The 13,010-nt window shown below is 40.8% G+C and overlaps 1 non-coding gene across 1 annotated transcript; it reads left to right on the top strand.

Annotated features, from left to right (window-relative positions):
- The first annotated feature begins 11,283 nt into the window (after nt 1-11,283).
- On the top strand, nt 11,284-11,391 carry LOC112780172 (small nucleolar RNA R71). Its single transcript, XR_003191026.1, has one exon. It is a non-coding gene; the product is annotated as a small nucleolar RNA R71 (small nucleolar RNA).
- Nucleotides 11,392-13,010: the final 1,619 nt, after the last annotated feature.

Below are 13,010 nucleotides of genomic sequence, written 5' to 3'. Positions count from 1 at the left end.
AGAGAAGCTTTTGGGAGGAGTTAGAAATTGGAGAACTTCTCTCTGTATAATTTTACTTTCTCTGCACTTCTAGTTTACTTTTCATGATGTATTTTTCATCTCTGTTTTCTATTTCCAGAACTATGAACAACTAAACCCCCTTTCATTGGGTTAGGAAGCTATGTTGTAATTTGATGGATCAATATTAGTTTTCATTATTCTTCTTCTATCTTTTCTCTTGATTTTACTAGAAAGCTTTCAATCTTCATCCAATTGGATAGTTATCTTGGAAAAGAAGCTATTCATACTTGGATCTCTTCTGAACCTTAGAAGAGGAATGAAGAGATCATGCTAGAAATGCTTTCTCATGTTGGACCAAATTGGGGTTGGAAGGATATGGTGACTATAATTCTACCAACACTTGATTTGGGAATGCATGTGGTATAATCAGTGACCATACATTATCTCTTCTCATGAGCAATTGACTAAGGAATTGGCTATTGATCAAGATTTGAGAGATTGAATTACAAGGAATTGTAATTTGATCACTTAAGATTGCCAAGGAGATCAATGAACGCATTGATTGAGGAAGAGGTGAAAATGAACTTGATCCGGAGAATGCAACATCTCCTAAGCCCAATGAATTCCCCATTTATGATCTTACCCATTCTCTTTAATTTCTACAATTTACTTTTATGAGCATCTTCCCCATTTAAGAATCTGCAATTTACTTTCCGTCATTTATTTTCAGCTCTTTACTTTCGCTCAACTAGAACATTCCTCTAATTAAATTTACTTGACCAATCAATCCCTGTGGGATTCGACCTCACTCTATTGTGAGTTTTTACTTGACGACAATTCGGTATACTTGCCGAAGGAAAATTGTTGAGAGACAAGTTTCCGTGCATCAAGTTTATGGCGCCGTTGCCGGGAATTGATTTTGTATCAACAATGATTAAATTGGAGGATAACTAGATTGAGCATTTTTCTTTTGTTTGATTTAAGTTCATTTGAGTAATTTACTTTCTGTTCAGTTATTTTCTTCCCTTTCCCCTACCCATTTTCTTAGTTGTTTATAATTCAGTCCACTAACCCACTAACTATTTGATATATTGCATCACTCACACTAACAGTATTTCTGTAGAAATTACTTTCTGCATCTATTTCCTTGCTTGTGCCTTATTGGTTGTATGACAGGGAGAAGAAGCGGGGCTTCAACCTCATTTGATTCTGAACCTGAGAGGACCTTCCTTAGATTAAGGAGGAAAGCAAGAGGAAAGAGAGTAGTTGGTGCTGAGGAAGAGGAGGAGTACTTTGAACCAGATATAGATAAGAACATGGAGAACCATAATGAAGAAGAAGCTCACAACCATGGCCGAGAAGGTCCAGCACATCAGGCTGGGCAAGAGAGAAGGGTTCTGGGTTCTTACATCAACCCAAACCCAGAAAATTGTGGAAGTAGCATCCAAAGGCCAACCATACATGCCAACAACTTTGAACTAAAGCCACAACTCATCACCCTTGTTCAGAACAATTGTTCATTCGGAGGAGGTGTCCAAGAAGACCCCAATCAACATCTAACCACCTTCCTGAGGATATGTGATACTGTGAAGTCTAATGGTATTCATCCTGACACCTATAAACTACTTCTGTTCCCTTTCTCACTCAAGAACAAGGCATCTAAATGGCTGGAATCCTTCCCAAAGGAGAGTTTAGCAACCTGGGAAGATGTGGTGAACAAATTCTTCGCAAGATTCTATCCTCCTCAATGGATCAACAGGCTGAGAGCTGAGGTGCAAACCTTCAGGCAGCAAGATGGTGAGACTCTATATGAAGCATGGGAGAGGTTTAAGGACCTGACAAGAAGGTCTCCACCAGATATGTTCAATGAATGGGTGCAGCTACACATTTTCTATGAAGGCCTTTCTTATGAATCAAAGAAGGCAGTAGACCATTCATCCGGGGGATCTCTGAATAAGAAGAAGACCATTGAGGAGGCCATAGATGTTATTGAGACTGTAACAGAGAATGACTACTTCTATGCCTCCGAAAGAGGCAACACTAGAGGAGTGATGGAGCTAAACAATGTAGATACACTGCTGGCCCAAAACAAGCTCATTACCAAGCAATTAGCTGACCTCACCAAGAAGATGGAAAGGAACCATGTAGCAGCAATCACCACCTCACCAACAACCCAAGAAGGAGAGGATGAAGAAGCAGAGGGTAGTCAGGAGCAAGCCAACTACATTGGGAATTCACCTAGGCAAAATCATGACCCATACTCCAAGACCTACAACCCTGGTTGGAGGAATCACCCAAACTTTGGGTGGGAAAATCAACAAGATCAAAACCAAGGTCAGAGACATCACAACCCCAATAACCATGCAGCTCACCAAAATTCCATACAAAGATCATATCAACATCACCCTAACAACACCTCTCAACATCTATACCAAAACCAAAACAACCCTTCTCATCACTGCAATCCCAACCTACCATCATCTGATGACAGACTCTCAAGAATTGAGAAACTACTTGAAGGCATATGCAAGGAGATTCAAGACAGTAAGGCATTCCGAGAAGAAGTGCGGTCCAATATGCAGAATCAAGACGCTGCCATCAAGAAACTTGAGACACAAATTGGCTACCTATTCAAGCAAATTCCCAGCCACAACCCTCGCAGCGATACTGACTCAAACCAAAGGGAGGAGTGTCAGGCTATCACCCTCAGAAGTGGAAAGGAATTGAAGGAGACTCCCAAGCAACCACAAGAGAAAGATTCAGTTGGAAAGAAGGAGGAACAAGATGAAGTTCAAGTCCCACCTCCAACTCACATAAAAAGGAAGGAAAGCTGAAGCCATATGTTCCCAAAGTCCCATATCCTCAACAACTGAAGAAGAAGGGGGATGACAACCAGTTCTCCAAATTTTTAGAAATCTTCAAGAAATTACAGATTAACATACCCTTTGCTGAAGCAATAGAGCAAATGCCGCTCTATGCCAAGTTCTTGAAGGAATTGATGACTAAGAAGAGAAGTTGGAAGAGCAACGAAACTGTGATACTAACCGAAGAATGTAGTGCTATCATTCAGCATAAACTACCCCAGAAATTGAAGGATCCTGGGAGCTTCCAGATCCCTTGTATTATAGGGGAGATCACAGTGGACAAAGCTCTATGTGACCTAGGAGCCAGCATAAATCTGATGTCAGTAGCTATGATGAGAAAAATGAAGATCAAGGAGGCTAAGCCAACAAAAATGGCCCTACAATTGGCAGACCAATCGTTCAAGATCCCTCATGGTGTAGTAGAAGATTTGCTGGTGAAGGTGGGGGATTTCATCTTCCTAGCAGACTTTGTGGTGTTGGACATGCAGGAGGAAGCCAAAGCCTCCATCATCCTGGGAAGACCATTCTTAGCTACTGCTGGATCTATCATTGATGTCCAAAAAGGTGACCTCACCCTGAGATTACACAATGAAAAGATGACATTCAATGTGTTCAAGGCCATGAGTTACCCACCAGAACAATTGGGAGAATGTGTGAGGTTGGACTCACTGGAAGATGCAGAGCAGGAGAGCTTTGAAGGAGAAGAACCTAAAAGGTTGACAGAAGAGGAATCAACGTCTAGTGAAGAGGCCACTGATGCCAGGGCATTTTGGCCAGTTTCACTGACCTTTTCTTTACTGTTTTTAGGGTAATTTCATGCATTTCCTTAGGAAATAAGCTAGTTTTGGGTAGATATTCACTTACATCTTGATTCAAGCATACATTGTGCACTTTACATGATTTCATGAGGATTTTTGCATGAATTTAAGGACAAATTGGATTTTGCATTTCCCATGACTTGGACTAGAACTTTGATGCACTTTATTGCTTGATTTCAAGAAGAACCACATTAGTGGCTACGTTAGTTACACTAACGTTAACACTAACGTGGAATGGGAATAACTTGCAAAGTTAATGAGAAAAGTAATTGCCACTAACGATCTCGAAGCCATCATTGCCCACGTTAAGAGTCACGTTAACTAAGTTAACGTAAACTCTAATGTGGAAGAAAAGAAATGGAGCCAACGTTTGTGACACTTAACATTATCACTAACGTTGGACCAAGCTCATAAGTGGCCACGTTAGTCACCACGTTAACTTAGTTAACGTGGCCTCTAACGTTAAGAAGAAAGGGGGGAAGCCAACGTTAGTGACATTCAACATTATCACTAATGTTTGCCAAGTCACATTAAGCCACATTAACTCCCACGTTAACCTAGTTAACGTGGAAGCTAACGTGAGGAAACAAGGTGGTCGACAACGTTAGTAACACCAAACATTGTCACTAACGTTGGAAGGAACCCACACAAGCCCCAATAAGCCACGTTAACTCCCACGTTAACTTAGTTAACGTGGCAGTTAACGTGAAGAAGGGAGGTGACGCCAACCTTAGTGACACCCAACATTGTCACTAACGTTGGAAGGAGCCCACACATGCCACCATGAGCCACGTTAACTCCCACGTTAACTTAGTTAACGTGGAAGCTAACGTGGATAAGGGAATGATGAGCCAACGTTAGTGACACTCAACTTTGTCACTAACGTTGGAGATGGCTAGCATGGCCACATTAGAAGCCACGTTAACCTAGTTAACGTGGACTCTGACGTGAGAAATAGGGGCACATTGGAACGTTAGTGACAATGGTAAGTGTCACTAACGTTCTCGAAGGTTAGCAAGTGGTGCACGAAATTGTGATCTCAGGCAACGGCGCCAGAAACTCTGTACGCACGTCTTAATAAATCGTTTTTCGTTCACAACTTCGATACAACTAACCAGCAGGTGCACTGGGTCGTCCAAGTAATAAACCTTACGTGAGTAAGGGTCGATCCCACGGAAATTGTTGGTATGAAGCAAGCTATGGTCACCTTGTAAATCTCAGTCAGGCGGATATCAAAAGGTTATGGAGTTTTCGAAATTAAATAATAAGTAAACATAAAATAAGGATAGAAACACTTATGTAATTCATTGGTGAGAATTTCAAATAAGCGTATAGAGATGCTTTCGTTCCTCTGAACCTCTGCTTTCCTGCTGTCTTCATCCAATCAGTCTTACTCCTTTCCATGGCTAGCTTTTTGTAAGGGCATCACCGTTGTCAATGGCTACATCCCATCCTCTTGTGAAAATGGTCCAAATGCTCTGTCACGGCACTGCTAATCATCTGAGGTTCTTGATCATACTGGAAGAGGATTCACCCTCCTTTTGCGTCTATCACTACACCCAGCACTCGCGTGTTTGAAGTTCATCACAGTCATTCAATCCCAAAGTCCTAGTCGAAATACCACAGACAAGGTTTAGACTTTCCGGACTCTCATGAATGCCGCCATCAATCTAGCTTATACCACGAAGATTCTGATTAAGAGATCCAAGAGATACTCATTCAATCTAAGGTAGAACGGAAGTGGTTGTCAGGCACGTGTTCATAGGGAATGATGATGATTGTCACGTTCATCACATTCAGGTTGAAGTGCGAATGAATATCTTAGAAGCGGAATAAGTTGAATTGGATAGAAAAACAATAGTACTTTGCATTAATCTTTGAGGAACAGCAGAACTCCACACCTTAATCTATGGAGTGTAGAAACTCTACCGGATGAAAATACATAAGTGAAAGGTCCAGGCATGGCTGAATGGCCAGCCCCCAAAACGTGATCACATGATCAAAAATACAATCCAGGATGTCTAATACAATAGTAAACAATCCTATTTATACTAAACTAGTTACTAGGGTTTACAGAAGTAAGTAATTGATGCATAAATCCACTTCCGGGGCCCACTTGGTGTGTGCTTGGGTTGAGCTTGAATGTTACACATGCAGAGGCTCTTTCTGGAGTTGAACGCCATGTTGTAACGTATTTCTGGCGTTCAACTATGGTTTGTGACGTGTTTCTGGCGTTTAACTCCAGACAGCAGCATAGAACTGGCGTTCAACGCCCTTTTACGTCGTCTAAACTTGGCCAAAGTATGGACTATTATATATTGCTGGAAAGCCCCGGATGTCTACTTTCCAACACAATTGGAAACACGCCATTTTGATTTCTGTAGCTCCATAAATTCCACTTTGAGTGTAGGGAGGTCAGAATCCAACAGCATCAGCAGTCCTTCTTCTACCTCTGAATCTGATTTTTGCTCAAGTCCCTCAATTTCAGCCAGAAAATACCTGAAATCCCAAAAAAACACACAAACTCATAGTAAATTCTAGAAATGTGAATTTAACATAAAAAATAATGAAAACATCCCTAAAAGTAACTAGATTCTACTAAAAACATACTAAAAACAATGCCAAAAAGCGTATAAATTATCCGCTCATCACAACACCAAACTTAAATTGTTGCTTGTCCCTAAGCAACTGAAAATCAAATAGGATAAAAAGAAGAGAATATACTATAAATTCCAAACTATCAATGAAACATAGGTCCAATTAGATGAGCGGGACTTGTAGCTTTTTGCCTCTTGAATAGTTTTGGCATCTCACTTTATCCATTGAGGTTCAGAATGATTGGCATCTATAGGAACTCAGAGTTCAGATAGTGTTATTGATTCTCCTAGTTTAGTATGATGATTCTTGAACACAGCTATTTTATGAGTCTTGGCCGTGGCCCTAAGCACTATGTTTTCCAGTATTACCACCGAATACATAAATGCCACAGACACATAATTGGGTGAACCTTTTCAGATTGTGACTCAGCTTTGCTAAAGTCCCCAATTAGAGGTGTCCAGGGTTCTTAAGCACACTCTTCTTTTGCTTTGGACTTTGACTTTAACCGCTCAGTCTCAAGTTTTCACTTGACACCTTCACGCCACAAGCACATGGTTAGGGACAGCTTGGTTAGCCGCTTAGGCTAGGATTTTATTCCTTTAGGCCCTCCTATCCACTGATGCTCAAAGCCTTGGGATCCTTTTTATTACCCTTGCCTTTTGGTTTTAAGGGTTATTGGCTTTTTGCTCTTGCCTCTTGGTTTTAAGAGCTTTTGGCTTTTTCTGCTTGCTTTTTCTTTCTTTTTTTTTCGCTATTTTTTTTTTCTGCAAGCTTTTTTCTTGCTGCTTTTTCTTGCTTCAAGAATCATTTTTATGATTTTTCAGATTATCAAACAACATGTTTCCTTGTCATCATTCTTTCAAGAGCCAACATATTTAACATTCTTAAACAACAACTTCAAAAGACATATGCACTGTTCAAGCATTCATTCAGAAAACAAGAAGCATTGTCACCACATCAATATAATTAAACTAAGTTCAAGGATAAATTCGAAACTCATGTACTTCTTGTTCTTTTGAATTAAAACAGTTTTCATTTAAGAGAGGTGATGGATTCATAGGACATTCATAATTTTAAGACAAAGTTACTAAATACTAATGATCATGTAATGAAGACACAAACATAGATAAGCACTTAACATAGAAAACGAAAAATAAAGAAAGTAAGAACAAGGAATGAGTCCACCTTAGTGATGGTGGCATTTCCTTCTTGAGGAACCAATGATGTCCTTGAGCTCTTCTATGTCTCTTCCTTGTCTTTGTTGCTCCTCCCTCATTACTTTTTGATCTTCTCTTATTTCATGAAGGATGATGGAGTGCTCTTGATGTTCCACCCTTAATTGTCCCATGTTGGAACTTAATTCTCCTAGGGAGGTATTGATTTGCTCCCAATAGTTTTGTGGAGGAAAATGCATTTGAGGCATATCCGGGATCTCATGGTGATGAGCTTCATGCGTCTCTTGAGATCCATGAATGGGCTCTCTTGCTTGCTCCATCCTTTTCTTAGTGATGGGCTTCTCTTCCTCAATGGGAATGTCTCCTTCTATGAAAGCTCCAGCTGAGTAACATAGATGGCAAATAAGATGAGGAAAAGCTAGCCTTGCCCCAGGAGAGGGCTTTTCGGCTATTTTGTAGAATTCAAGGGAGATGACTTCATGAACTTCTACTTCCTCTCCAATCATGATGCTATGAATCATGACGGCCCGATACATAGTAACTTCAGATCGGTTGCTAGTGGGAATGATGGAGCGTTGGATGAACTCCAACCATCCTCTAGCCACAGGCTTGAGGTCCAGTCTTCTTAATTGAACCAGCTTGCCTTTGGAGTCAATCTTCCATTGAGCTCCTTCCACATATATGTCCATGAGGACTTGGTCCAACCTTTGATTAAAGTTGACCCTTCTAGTGTAGGGGCGTGCATCTCCTTGCATCATAGGCAAGTTAAACGCCAACCTCACATTTTTCGGACTAAAATCTAAGTATTTCCCCCGAACCATTGTAATATAATTCTTTGGGTTTGGGTTCTTTCTTTGATCCTGGTTCCTAGTGATCCATGCATTGGCATAGAACTCTTGAACCATTAGGATGCCGACTTGTTGGATGGGGTTTGTTAGAACTTCCCAACCTCTTCTTTGGATTTCATGTCGGATCTCCGGATACTCATTCTTCTTGAGCTTGAAAGGGACCTCGGGGATCACCTTCTTCTTGGCCACAACATCATAGAAGTGGTCTTGATGAGCTTTGGAGATGAATCTTTCCATGTCCCATGACTCGGAGGTGGAAGCTTTTGTCTTCCCTTTCCCTTTTCTAGAGGATTCTCCGGTCTTAGGTGCCATCAATGGTAATGGAAAAACAAAAAGCTTATGCTTTTACCACACCAAACTTAAAATATTTCTCGCCCTCGAGCAAGAGAAGAAAGAAGAGATGAAGAAGAAGAAGAAATGGAGGAGAGGGAGAGAGAGATGTGTTTCGGCCAAGAAGGGGAAGAGAGGGTTGTGTTGTGTTAAAATGAGGAGGAATGGAGGGCTATATACAGGGAAGGGAGGGGGGGTAAGGTTTCGGCCATATAGGATGGGTTTGGGTGGAAAATTGATTTTGAATTTTGAAGGTAGGTGATGTTTATGAGGTAGGTTTATGGGGAAGAGTGGATGGATGTGAGTGGTGAAGTGGTGATAGGGAAGAGTGATTGAGGTGATTGGTGAAGAGTTTTGGGGAAGAGTGTTTATGGGATTGTGTGAAAGAGGGGTGAGAAGAAGTGAGTGGAGGTAGGTGGGGATCCTGTGGGGTCCACAGATCCTGAGGTGTTCAAGGATTTACAATTTTGCACCAAATTAGGCATGCAAAATACCCTTGCACACAACTCTGGGCGTTCAGCGCCAGATTGGTGCTTGTTCTAGGCGTTGAACGCCCATTTGTTGCCCATTTCTGGCGTTGAATGCCAGAACCATGCTTGTTCTGGGCGTTCAGCGCCAGCTCTTCTCCAGGGTGCCATTCTGGCATTCCAACGCCCAGATGCTGCCCATTTTGGGTGTTCAGCGCCAGAACCATGCTCTGTTCTGGCGTTGAACGCCAGCCAGATGCTTCTTACTGGCGTTTAAACGCCAGTAAGGTCTTCCTCCAGGGTGCGATTTTTCTTCTACTGTTTTTTATTCCGTTTTCAATTTTTATATTTATTTTGTGACTCCACATGATCATGAACCTAATAAAACATGAAAGAACAAGAAAAATAGAATTAGATAAATAAAAATTGGGTTGCCTCCCAACAAGCGCTTCTTTAATGTCAATAGCTTGACAGTGGGCTCTCATGGAGCCTCACAGATGTTCAGAGCATTGTTGAGACTCCCCAACACCAAACTTAGAGTTTGGATATGGGAGTTCAACACCAAACTTAGAGTTTGGTTGTGGCCTCCCAACACCAAACTTAAAGTTTGACTGTGGGGGCTCTGGTTGACTCTGCAGTGAGAGAAGCTTTTTATGCTTCCTCTCTATGTTTACAGAAGGATGACCTCGAGTTTTAAACATAAGGGAGTCCTCATTCAATTGAAGGACTAATTCACCTCTATCAACATCAATCACAGCTCTTGCTGTGGCTAGGAAAGGTCTTCCACGGATGATGGATTCATCCTCATCCTTCCCAGTATCAAGGATTATGAAATTAGCAGGGATGTAAAGGCCTTCAACCTTTACTAACACGTCCTCTACTTGTCCATAAGCCTGTTTTCTTGAATTATCTGCCATCTCTAATGAGATTTTAGCAGCTTGTACCCCATAGATTCCCAGTTTCTCTATTACAGAGAGGGGCATGAGGTTTATCCCTGAACCAAGGTCACACAAAGCCTTTTCAAAGATCATGTTACCTATGGTACAAGGTATTACGAACTTTCGAGGATCCTGTTTCTTCTGAGGCAATGTCGGTTGATCCAGATCACTTAGATCATTGGTGAACAAGGGAGGTTCATCTTCCCAAGTCTCAATACCAAATAATTTGGCATTCAGCTTTATGATTGCACCAAGAAACTTGGCAGCTTGTTCTTCAGTAACATCCTCATTTTCTTCAGAAGAGGAATACTCATCAGAGCTCGTGAATGGCATAAGGAGGTTCAATGGAATCTCTATGGTCTCTAGATGAGTCTCAGACTCCTTTGGTTCCTCAGAGGGAAACTCCTTATTGATCACTGGACGTCCCAGGAGGTCTTCCTCACTGGGATTCACGTCCTCAACCTCTCTTACAGGTTCGGCCATGGTGGTTATGTCAATGGCCTTGCACTCTCCTTTTGGATTTTCTTCTGTATTACCTGGGAGAGTACTAGGAGGGATTTCAGTGATCTTTTTACTTAGCTGGCCCACTTGTGCTTCTAAATTTCTAATGGAAGACCTTGTTTCATTCATGAAACTTACAGTGGCCTTGGACAGATCAGAGACTAAGTTTGCTAAATTAGAGGTATTTTGTTCAGAGTTCTCTGTCTGTTGCTGAGTGGATGATGGAAAAGGTTTACTATTGTTAAACATATTTCTTCCACCATTATTAAAGCCTTGTTGAGGCTTTTGTTGATCCTTCCATGAGAGATTTGGGTGATTTCTCCATGATGGATTATATGTGTTTCCATAAGGTTCACCCATATAATTTACCTTTGCTATTGCAGGGTTTTCAGGATCATAAGCTTCTTCTTCAGAAGATGCCTCTTGAGTACTGTTGGATGCAGCTTGCATTCCATTCAGACTCTGAGAAATCATATTGACTTGCTGAGTCAATATTTTATTCTGAGCCAATATAGCATTCAGAGTATCAATTTCAAGAACTCCCTTCTTCATAGGCGTCCCATTATTCACAGGATTCCTTTCAGAAATGTACATGAACTGGTTATTAGCAACCATGTCAATGAGTTCTTGAGCTTCTGCAGGCGTTTTCTTTAAGTGAATGGATCCACCTGCAGAAGTATCCAATGACATCTTAGCTAATTCAGATAGACCATCATAGAATATGTCCAGGATGGTACATTCTGAAAGCATGTCAGAAGGACACTTTTTGGTCAGTTCTTTGTATCTCTCCCAAGCTTCATAGAGGGATTCACCTTCTTTCTGTCTGAAGGTCTGAACATCCACTCTAAGCTTACTCAACTTTTAAGGTGGAAAGAACTTGGCTAAGAAAGCCTTGACCAGCTTATCCCAAGAGTTCAGGCTATCCTTAGGTTGAGAGTCCAACCATACTCTAGCTCTGTCTCTTACAGCAAAAGGGAAAAGCATGAGCCTGTAGATTTCAGGATCTACTCCATTAGTCTTAACAGTATCACATATCTGCAAGAATTCAGTTAAGAACTGAAAAGAATCTTCAGATGGAAGTCCATGAAACTTGCAGTTCTGCTGCATCAGAGAAACTAATTGAGGTTTCAGCTCAAAATTGTTTGCTCTAATGGCAGGAATGGAGATGCTTCTTCCATGTAAATTGGAATTAGGTGCAGTAAAGTCACCAAGCATTCTCCTTGCATTATTATTATTTTCGGCTGCCATCTCCTCTTCTTGTTCGAAAATTTCTGAAAGGTTGTCTCTGGACTGTTGTAATTTAGCTTCTCTTAGTTTCCTCTTAAGAGTCCTTTCAGGTTCTGGATCTGCTTCAATATGAATGTTCTTGTCCTTGCTCCTGCTCATATGAAGAAGAAGGAAACAGAAAAATAATAATAATAGGGGTCCTTTTTACCACAGTATAGAGTTCCCTGTATGAGTAGATGAATAAATAAATAGAAGGAGATAAGTGTAACAACCCTAATTTTCGAGTACGCGAGATCATTTCTGAATACACGGATTTCTCCGAAAGATCAGTAAAGGGAATACCACTTCTGTATCAACAAGTATCTCGATCCTCATTGTCATTATGTCATCCTTAAGCTAGAACCTCTTCTGAGGCAAGCTCGATAATGCAATCGCGAAGAACCTAGTTTTTGAACTGTATCGGTTGGCAGTTTTGATTCTGATTTTCGTAAATAGTCTCTGTTTGACGAACCGGACTCGATTCATGAGAGGAGAGAGATAATAGTATAATATTATCATTATATTAGTATTAGAAAATGCTTGAATGATATTATAAGGTTACCTGGTCTGTTTTAGTTAAAAACAGAAAATCGGTTTAACCGGGTTTACGGTTTACTGGTGCAGCTTAGCACCAGCACTCTCTGATGACTTTAGTAATCCTGAGGCCTCATTATACATGTTCTATTCTCATAATAAATATGTTACTAGTGTCATTTATGCTAGTAGCTCAGAAAATAATTTTTAGAGATGTTTTTACAAGTGTTCTGATACACCTAGTTTTAGTAGTTGTACACCAGAGATATTTTAATATTATTTTAATCCACCTCCAAGCCAACCAATCACAACTCACCTTACACCCCCAAGACCTCCAAGGCTGTCTCATTTCATCATTTTGGCCGAAAATAACAAGAGAGAAAAGAGAAAAACTTTCATGAACACTTAATCTTCAAAGCTTGATTTCTTCTGAACCAAAACTCAAATCAAAACTCCGATTTCACCAAAATGATCCTCTCTTCTTCCTCTACATAACCATGTAATTATCAAGGCTGGAAATAAGGTTAGATGGCTGTCCCTTTCCCATTTAAATTCGGTTTTCAAGGAAAACCATGCAAAACATGTGTTTTCTTGATGTTCTTCCTTAGGAATCATGCTTAACTTGACTTGAGGGCCAAGAAACATTAATTTTCAGCAAGTCTAAGGTGAGA

Source organism: Arachis hypogaea, chromosome 19 (assembly GCF_003086295.3).
Source record: "Arachis hypogaea cultivar Tifrunner chromosome 19, arahy.Tifrunner.gnm2.J5K5, whole genome shotgun sequence".
In the NCBI taxonomy this organism is placed as follows: Eukaryota; Viridiplantae; Streptophyta; class Magnoliopsida; order Fabales; family Fabaceae; genus Arachis; species Arachis hypogaea.
Note: the sequence above shows the minus strand (reverse complement) of the source record. Positions and strands in the feature narration are given on the sequence as shown.